Source organism: Schistocerca gregaria, chromosome 2, assembly GCF_023897955.1.
Source record: "Schistocerca gregaria isolate iqSchGreg1 chromosome 2, iqSchGreg1.2, whole genome shotgun sequence".
Taxonomy (NCBI): domain Eukaryota; kingdom Metazoa; phylum Arthropoda; class Insecta; order Orthoptera; family Acrididae; genus Schistocerca; species Schistocerca gregaria.
Window position 1 is genome coordinate 167,830,422 of NC_064921.1, and position 10,897 is coordinate 167,841,318.

The 10,897-nt window shown below is 40.9% G+C and overlaps 1 non-coding gene across 1 annotated transcript; it reads right to left on the reverse strand.

Annotated features, from left to right (window-relative positions):
* Positions 1-8,029: 8,029 nt before the first annotated feature.
* Trnah-gug (transfer RNA histidin (anticodon GUG)) lies at positions 8,030-8,101 on the reverse strand. The gene has a single exon. It is a non-coding gene; the product is annotated as a tRNA-His (tRNA).
* Positions 8,102-10,897: the final 2,796 nt, after the last annotated feature.

Here is a 10,897-nt window from a genome sequence, read left to right on the forward strand (position 1 = left end):
AGCGCAAAAGAACATGTTTCATCTCCGTCCGCATGCACAATCTAAATCAAAACATGAGCATAAAGATAATATATATGAAACCCTTTCTCAAACTGGCAGCTTGCAACCATTTTGGCGGTTTATTTACGATGTATGTACCATAATGTGTGCACCAACATACTTGTCCCTTATCAGTGCCAGCTTAAACCCGCACAGGACCCATAACACTGACGAATTTTGACACTTCCTTGGGCAATAATAATCATTTTTTAACGTAAAATTTAACTTCCACATCAAATATTATGTTATTCATTTCAGATTTAGCTTCCCCTTTACAGAAACTAAGTGTCTGCGTCTTATAAATGAAACTTTTCTGCACCACATAAACGGCGTGATTACAATTACACTTTCAAACCGCTTGAGAAATAACACCCCTGGTCAGTATGAGCTCAAATTGCAACGGAATGTTATTAAAAAAGGGGGAAAACGCATGGCAGAAGAAAAATAACTAGTTACCAAATGTAGCAATAGATGGCGCAGTAAGCATAATAATTTAATAGTGGTCGACTGCAAATGACTAATGAATCATACAACAATGCCAAAGGCGTACGTTTGACGTTACCAAACTGTACTACTCAGTGTGTATACGTGATACGTTACGTAAGCCTATCCACCACGGCAAGGTCATATCATATCGGATGGGAAAAACCGGTTTTTGATTGTCCAGAGGCAAAAAACCGCATAGGAAGCATCAATCAAAATCAAATCTGATTATTGATTTCCGTGTGACTGGCGCAATTCTCACTGACAAGGTGGATGGTGACTTGATTAATTTCTAGAAATGTTGCTCGTATTAAATCCATAAATGGGAAAATGAGCACGCTGGCGTATCTGAATGTTTTAAGCACTGGAGTACGCAGGTGAACTTGAAACCTCAGAGGCGAACATACTGTAAATCTACACTGACTTTACTCAAAACTGTCGAAAAAAGTGTAACAGAAGATAGCACAGAGAGCACTGAGCGACCTACACTCCCACTACACTTTATGAAAACGGAATTCTGTCTAGCGACATATATTTTGATGGTTTTTCTGTGAGGATATTTCAAGCGAGCTCTGGTAACAACGAAAGCAAACAATCTCCGTCGACGATGTTGTTATGGAAGTTCTTAGTAGGTAAATAAACCTTAATTGTGAACATTGTATTCGGCGTCGCTGCCGTGATTATATTACATACTTAAAAAAATAAATTAAGCTCATTCGGTCACTAATGGTGCTTTTTATTTCAATTCACGATGCATTTCGAGCCCTTTAGGGGGTGGGCTCATCTTCAGATGCCTAATTAGTTAATATTTTTTTGGATTCAGACTACCACTAGTCCTGTTAACAGTACACTGGTGTATTACAGGGTGATATACTGTACCGTAAAGAAGCCACAATTCTTACAAAGTTAGATAAAAAACAGAGTTACTTCCTGTTTCCAGAAGTTGCAACATACTTCATAGGTTCAGGATGTGTAAACCCCTTTTCAGACACACAAACTCTTACATGTTGTCTTATTTTTGTTACAGCCTTTTTAACTGCAGCAGCAATGTTAGTTGCATAGGTTGTGGCGTTTCCTATCATAGGATGTCAAAAATTATTAAACTCTGAGCGCTCATAAATTAAAATGACGGCACAGATACAGGTAATAGATCACACCGATTACACTGATGTTTTTAAAATGCCTACATCTCCTTCTAGGAGACTGATCCCTGAGTTCACTTGTGCTATGTTCCAATTATTAATAAATAAATCGAAACATTAATTCAAGCTACATATTTTGTTGATAAACGTCGTTCACACAGCTCACATACATCACGCTTCACACAGTGACAATGCGTCGGCCATATTGTTTCAGAGTTGTCTTTTTTATTGTGACAGACAAGAACAGAAAACTACACAAATGGGAAGTCACACGACATTCCCAATGACAACTTGTAAATAACTGCTGTTGGTGTCTATAAAATTTGTATATATACACTACGGGCCATTAAAATTGCTACTCCACGAACATGACGTGCTAACCGACAGGAAGAAGATGCTGTTATATTCTAATGATTAGCTTTTCAGAGCATTCACACAAGGTTGGCGCCGGTGGCGACACCTACAACGTGCTGACATGAGGAAAGATACTAACCGATTTCTCACACACAAACAGCAGTTGACCAGCGTTGCCTGGTGAAACGTTGTTGTGATGGCTCGTGTAAGCAGGAAAAATCTGTACCATCACGTTTCCGACTTCGATAAAGGTCGCATTGTAGCCTATCGCGATTGCGGTTTATCGTATCGCGACATTGCTGCTCACGTTGATCGAGATCCAATGACTGTTAGCAGAATATGGAATCGGTGGGTTCAGGAGGGTAACACGGAACGCCATGCTGGATCCCAACGGCCTCGTATCACTAGCAGTCGAGATGACAGGCATCTTATCCGCATGTCTGTAACGGATCGTGCAACCACGTCTCGATCCCTGAGTCAACAAATCGGGACGTTTGCGAAACAATAACCATCTGCATGAACAGTTCGACGACGTTTGCAGTAGCATGGACTATCAGCTCGGAGGCCATGGCTGCGGTTACCCTTAACGATGCTTCACAGATTGGAGCGCATGTGATGGTGTACTCAACGACGAACCTGGGTGCACGAATGGCAAAACGACATTTTTTGGATGAATCGAGGTTCTGCTTACAGCACCATGATGGTCGCATCCGTGTTTGGCGACATCGCGGTGAACGCACGTTGGAAGCGCGTGTTCGTCATCGCCATAGTGGCGTATCACCCGGCGTGATGGTACGGGGTGCTATTGGTTACACGTCTCGGTCACCTCCTGTTTGCATTGACGGCACTTTGAACAGTGGACGTTATATTTCAGATGTGTTACGACCCGTCGCTCTATCCTTCATTCGATCCCTGCGAAAGCCTACATTTCAGCAGGACAATGCACGACCGCATGTTGCAGGTCCTGTACGGGCCTTTCTGGATACAGAAAATATTCGACTGCTGCCCTGGCCAGCACATTCTCCAGATCTCTCACCAAAACGTCTGGTCAATGGTGGCCGAGCAACTGGCTCGTCACAATACGCCAGTCACTACTCTTGATGAACTGTGGTATCGTGTTGAAGCTGCATGGGCAGCTGTACCTGTACACGCCATCCAATCTCTGTTTGACTCAATGCCCAGGCGTATCAAGGCCGTTATCACGGCCAGAGGTGGTTGTTCAAAATGGCTCTGAGCACTATGGGACTTAACATCTGTGGTCATCAGTCCCCTAGAACTTAGAACTACTTAAACCTAAGTAACCTAAGGACAGCACACACATCCTTGCCCGAGGCAGGATTCGAACCTGCGACCGTAGCGGTCACGCGGTTCCAGACTGAAGTGCCTAGAATCGCACTGCCACACCGGCCGGCAGAAGTGGTTGCTCTGAGTACTGATTTCTCAGGATCCACGCACCCAGATTGAGTGAAAATGTAATCACATGCCAGTTCTAGTAATATATATTTGTCCAATGAATACCGGTTTATCATCTGCATTTCTTCTTGGTATAGCAACTTTAATGGTCAGTAGTATATATATAATTAATCTCTCTCCCCACCTTCCCAGGGGAAGTAAGGTTACCAGGGAAAAGCAATATTTTCATCTGTTTGGATGTAAAAGTGGTAGCAATAATATTTGAGTCATATATTCCATTCTCAATTCTTTCTGCCATCTCAGTAAAATAAAATAAATGTAATTTTTAGGTAATTTAAAATTATTTTAAAATGTTGTGTGAAGTGTCTCACCTTAACGCATTTGTTTTGCTCATTCCGAAACTAGACTCAGATTTCGTGTGGGTACCATATTTCCATAGTAGTGGATAGCGAAAAAATAGTTTTTTTTACATTAATTCACCAGATGTGTTTGCTATCCAGTAAAACATGAAAGTTTGTCTGCCAAAGTAAGCTGAATGACTGATGTATAAGAAAACATCGTTTAATAGGATTTTGATGATGCACTGTCGACTCCTTTCTCCGTACGTGATATAGTAATTACGCAGAAAACGAGATATCCAATGAATACAGTTACCCTCTGCTTAGTTTATAGTAGCAAAACATGGGGTACTGAATTCATGTGGTTACAATATTGTTACAGAGATCTGAAAACCCAGTATCAGAACATTCATTCAGCGAACAGTGAGCATTGTTGAGTTGATGTTAGAAACATGTCTTGAAAGATGAATTTACATAATATCACGTTAGTGTGGAATGAAAGAGTCTGCTGAGCGCAATCGATTTCGCTCCCATAATTAATACCCGACAAATTATAACACAATGTTAGTACCATCTGTTGTGAATCGTTTAGCTTGTAGCAACGTGATTGACGAAATATGGAAGCTTGTATCCGTTCCGGTCCGAAGGAACACTGCATCGTAATTCGGAACTGCAATGTCGTCATACCGGCGGTTAGGTAGATGGTCATAATATTGTGGCTGATCCGTGTATAAACTGTTTGTATGCAAGGCTTAGAGGTGACACGTATCCTAATGAGAAGGCACTTGGAGTCGATCTAATAAATTACCCTGTGACATGCAACTTCCCAACGATAAACAAACACGTGCTTTTGCTATTTTTTCGTACAATGTAGACAGAAAGCGGAATTCCTGCATAATGGACCACAGAAATTGTAGTGTCTTTATCAAAGCCCGATAAAGATCCTTCAATAGCAAACGTATATCGTCCACTATCACTTTTATCATAGTACAAATTTGCAGTTATCACAGTCTGGCTTTGGGAAAGAGAATGGCACCCCTGACTATTTACAAACATATTCTTCGATATGACGTGTACTTATGATCCTATTGAGGTTTTCATATATTTTGAAAAAGTTAAACTATATACGTGTTCCACATATCTGCCTTTGTTTTCAAAGGCAGATATGTTTGTTACATCAGACATCCAAATAACATCTCATATGAATCCTCCCCAGTGCCGAAGAGAGTACCTAAAGTTGCTAATCTAAAACTCTTATGCAATATACCTGACCATGCTATTCGTGTACTCCAATTCGTAACGATACTTGCATATATACATCATTTGTTTCCTTACAGCTATATTGTTCAAGGATGACTAATGTAGGTTATCTATTATGTGACTGATCCTTGAGGAACTGCCTCATTCCGTCATCTTCGAAACCTTTTGTGGTTCTCTTTACACGAAAACGTTGATCATAGCCCACAAATACTTTTAGCAAGGGACCGTTCACATTTAATAATCGGACAACGGGAAAGTTACTTAGCGGAGCTTCAGGTGGACTGAACAAGTTAGTCATAATGCCGTGAAAACAGAAAAATGTCTAACGTGCAGTAAATCGAATGTGGTGGGGCCCAACCTGACATTCTTTATCATCTTATACTACAGACTGATTTGTGCGTAATCCAACGCGAAAGTTTTCCTTTTCGAAACACGCCACAGAAGAAGAAAAGAAAAACGATAGGAGCACTGCTGTTTTCTGATTCCTTGACGCTCAATCCTCACTTGTTTGTGAATGTTATCTTAAAATGAACAATATGAAACATAAGAATTCGATCGCGAGAATATTCTGCAAAATTTGAGTGCGAGAAATCATACGAAGATGCCTACCTAGTTCCCTGTCTGTTTAAACATTCGTAATGACAAGAATACTGTCTGAATTCAACATTGTGAATCATTAAACTTTTGAACTGATATATTGGCCCTGGAAAACCTCAATGTTCCCTTTTTTATTATTTAATTTTTTCTTACCTGTTGCGTAATGGAAACACCGTGACATTGCTTTTTCGAAAGCGCGTCACATTTGCTGAGCTACAACTAACTACTGAGATTTGTCTGCTGCAGGGCGTTGCCTTTTTAAAAAAGGCGAAGCATATTTTGGCGTGGACTTAGGATGCAGATAATGAATAGGGATAATTTATAACATCAAATAGAATTAATTTCCTCATTAGAAAAGATCGGTATTGAAAAAGGCTCTGTCTTTGCTTCATATACATTAATACACAAAAAATTACAGTTCTTGAGTGGACAAACCAAGTAGTATTTAACTTTAAATTAGATCTTTTCAAAAATGCGGCTCGTAAAAATGACAAATATTGAACAGTTAATCTTAGCCACATATTAAAATTGGGAATTGTGGATGGGTGTTTATCTTTCCCTATACTCATACAAATGTCTTAACCAACAATGCTTAACTACAAGGTACCTCAATTAATGTACAAAATCTGAAATAAATTACTTCAAATTATATCCTCCTCTATTAATCATCTAAGCAAATATATTAAAAGATTCTTCTAAAAAAGCCTCACTCTCTTTCTTCATCACAAATAATTAATCAGTACGTCAACATGTTCTACTTCCTCAGAATATAATTGCAACTATGTCACTAGGCCTATGTCTTACTACTACTCATAACATACCACTGCCGACTACTGTGTCTCCTCATCGCGTGATTAACATGCGCAGCACCTGCGGTGCACCTTGCAAAGCAGAGACGGTCCGAGCAAACGTCCAGGCGACACAGCATCTCTGCTGAAACTGCACCTTATAATTTCAAACAGTACGAAGGCGTGTTCATGACATTCAAACACTAGAGAAAATCCCACGAAATTATCTACAGCCTCCTATCACCATGTCAGCGGCAGCTGCGGCGAAGTGTTTGGAACTGCTGCCTCACCTGTCGGTAATTGCGTCACGCGTCTTTGCTAACGTTGAACGAGAACACATCCAGTAGAGTACAGCATGCGCACGTTCTTTGTTTCCCCTCATATCACAAGAACTTTATACGCGAAGACATTGATGTAAGACGGTATTGACCATATCGGTTTTGATACGCTGCACATTACTGACGTTCTGAAATTTATGAGCGGCGGACCATGTTTCGGCGACGTTTCTTCTAATGGTTCCGTGAGGCCTCAGCACACTATTAATGTGCTCGGCAATTATTTCCAGCGGAAGTTCGAAAGCTCTAATTGTTCCAACACCAAAAACAGCATGCGTTACTTTACCCTCACCAGAATTAAACCCCTACACTAGATCCACAAAATTCTACAATTAGTTCACATTTCTCAGCAGTCTTTAACTTGAGGAAAACAGCATTGCTACAAATCGATTGGTGCACTTCAATGATGTCCTCACCTGTTAACTTGACTCTCTCCTCCATGAATCTCTCCGCTTCAAAGGAATTAGGTCTTAGGAAGACATCAAAGGTAAACTTCAAGTTATCTTTCTTTAGAGAGATTCCGCAATTACCAGTTTCTACAGTTAGTCGACGTCAGTAATTGTGAACGCGCTACGGTGTTGAACTCACCAGCAACCGCGCTCGGACAGCACCAGCAGTGATGTAAACGCAGTACACCAGGACAGTGCGGCAGTCGAAGTCCGACTGGTGATATTTCAGTACCTTGATGACAACACTAACATTTCAGACGGATTCCCCAGATTTTAACTTAATCTGGTTGTGAGCAGAAGGTACTTCAGATGATAGCACGCCAAACCAGAGGGATTATTTTTAGAACAGGAACAGATGAAAGTAGGTATCGTATCTGTCTCAGTACAGACAGTATATAGTACTGTATTTGGCCCTCTATATTAGTGACATTTCGTTACAATATATATTTTATATCATTTTCTACGTGTTGACAAACTCGTTGTCTGCCACTGCAACTAGAACGTGAGTAGGTTATCTTTTCTTTGGTGACAGGGATAAATTCTAAACTGAGAAATTAATCGATCAGGAACTCAATCCAGAGAGTAATTTTGGGTGTCTGATTTGCAATGCACTAGACTGCTATAGTTGCCGAGACTGGTGGCGAGCTTCACAGTAATTTTTGGAAGGCGTTCCAACTTTTTACCCGTTATTCAACAGAAAATAACGGGGAAGCCGCTGACACCGATGAAAATTCACTGGGACGTAAGCGGGTTGCAGCATACTTTTGTTGTCGATAACAAGTGAGAGAAATTGTTAGTTATCTAGAAATTTAGATAAAAATATCACCCCAATGCCGTGACCAGGATTCGAACCTGGGTTCTTGCGGCCACAACGCAATGTCCTAACCACTAGACTATCACGGCAGGCAACACCGACGCTCTCGAGTAGGACACAAGCCGTTTTTCTGCAGACGCTGCAGAACCACTGACCGTAGCCGTGACGTCACGAGCAGTTCCCTGGTGAGCCGCGCCAGCACTGGTGCACAGGCAGAGCGTCACAGAATGCGGCTGGCAGCGTTGCCTTTCTATTTTCCCCAAGTCACGTGTTTCCAAAATGCACTTTAAAAATATAAAGAGAGAGGAAAATTCGTCCGGCAACTGTAACGTAGTGCCGATTCAGTCCGTCCCCTTACATTGAAAGCACCCTAATCCTGTTTAAATATAATCTCATACGTAATTGGTAAGACTTCAGCGTTAATGCGCTGAAAATGCCCCCATTAGTACACCACCTGATTTCTGGTGACATTCAGATGTGAGAAAAAATTCGTTGCACCAAGAGAAATACGAGGGGACCTGAACAAGATTTCAAATAACGAAAAATTACGACGAGCTGGTTCGAACTTGTTAACACAGCCTAAAAATAAAGTGCGCCCTCTCTTATAGAGAAAATGCGTGTGGCGGAGGTGTAGTCTCAGTGCTGTAGAGTGCCACACTTATTCGTAAGAAGATTTCATCACAATCGGCACTCTCCACGTACTGAGCATTGGCACTTGTCTAGTTCTCAGCAGCTCAAAACTACCCCCACGATCGCTGTAACAGGCACGCAGAAGAATAATAAATGTTATGCAGAAAATGGGAACATTACCCAATCGTCCACTTTGTGAAACCCTGTGCCACTAGTTAGTAGTAACAGACCGCAATGTATCATCTGCCGATGTCAGCTTATCTGAACAAACATCCTACTGACGACAGAGCGTATTCTGTGAGTTGTGGTCGCATCAGGTACGAAATCAGATAAAGAACATTTAATCACATGCAGTTTGAATATGAAAACCTCATAAATTAGTAAGTGGCTCCGGGACGTAAAATAATTAAAGAGAATATGAAGTGGCCTTTGATTATTACTCATTAGAGTAATACCAAAACTTAGTAATACTGGTACTAATGTCCCCATAGGGATCATGTGTATTTTAGTTACACATATTTTCAGAAAACAGAACAAAAGCAACCCCACAGAACCTTATATTCCCGTAGTAATAGTAAATAAGAGGAATAGTAATGTGAGACATGACCTGTATACATGGATAAATTAACGACAGACTGATATTAATACTTGAAGATGTAACAATTTCTTAACAGCAGAATTAACCTTGATCTCAAGGAAATCTCATGTACAGAGCTGATAATCATGTGTAACAGCTCAGAAATCGCATTTTCAGTAAATACGAAAAGAAGACAAGACATTTTACCGTAACAAGTAGAACCACGAAAGTTGCAGGAATCGTCCACATGATGATAACTAAATGTCTAGTCCCAGCAATAAGCGGAAGAAGAACGCCACATGCTTTATCTCCGTACGCATGTACAACCTCAACGTAAGCACTATGCTGCCGATTGATCAGCAGGGTACAGCCCCCAAAGTACGGCATACAGATATACTTTCGCTATGTAGCCACAGATGTAACTTACACAGCAGACAAAAACAGTGCTTATGCGGCCTTTGCACGCCGCCAGCGATCTATAACTCACTTGAAAACAAAATATACGAAACCGTTCTTCAAATTGAGAGCTTGTAACCATTTTGGTAGTTTATTTAACAAGTATGAGTACGCGTCTAAATCTGTGCACCAGAGTACTCGTATGAAACAACTCTGTTATCACGGCCAGCTTAAAGTCCCACAGGGCGCGAAACACTGTCGATTTGTGATGCTCTCTCCAGCAATATATACTCTCTTTTTAACGTGTAATTTTACTCCCATACAAAATTTTATGTTATTCATTTCAGCATTAGATTGCCCTTTAAAAAAATAAGGCTCTCCATCTTAAAATTGAAACAATTTTGGACCACATTCTACACAGAGAGAGAGTAATGTGGTGAAAGTAATCAAGTGACTTAAGTTACATAATGTGGAAGTAGGTTTTTTAATAAACAATGAACTACAACATAAATTTGAATAAAATCATGTTGGGTATTAGGCCGTGTCGTCATGAAACAAAAAAACCTCGACTACTGAGATTCCGACCGTCTTTGAAGCGATCCTCACGAAGGCGACTAACCACTTGTTACTTCTCCTGCTCTCCTTTTCATCCTTTTTTCCATGGGAGCCACTATAGCCTGAGGGAACTTACAGCATATCCCGTCACTCCTTGGTACTTCCGTATCCCACTTCATTGGGCACCGATTCTTTCTCACTGCTCTCTTAAGATTCCGTCTACTCTTCATCACTATTAAACTGTGGTTTGAATCTGTATCTGCACTTTGGTACGCCTTACAACCCAGAATTTAATTTTGAAAACTCTGCGTACCATGATGTAAATTGACTGGAAACCTTCCCTTATGTCTCTGCCTTTTCCATGTGTACCACACCTGTTCTGATTCTTGAACTGAGTATTCGCTGTCATTAGCTGAAATTTATAGCAGAACTCAATTAGTCTTTACCCTCTCTCTTCCCTATTCCGCAGTCCATATACTGACATAACATTATCTTGTGCTCCTTCCCTTACAATTGCATTCCAGTCTTCCTTGACTATTAGATTTCCAGCTCCGTTTATGTACTGAATTACCCGTTCAATATAGTTTATCTTTTCTTCTTCGCCGGCCGGGATGGACGAGCGGTTCTAGGCGCTACAGTCTGGAACCGCGCGACCACTACGGTCGCAGGTTCGAACCCTGCCTCGGGCATGGATGTGTGTGATGTCCTTAGGTTAGTTAGGTTTAAG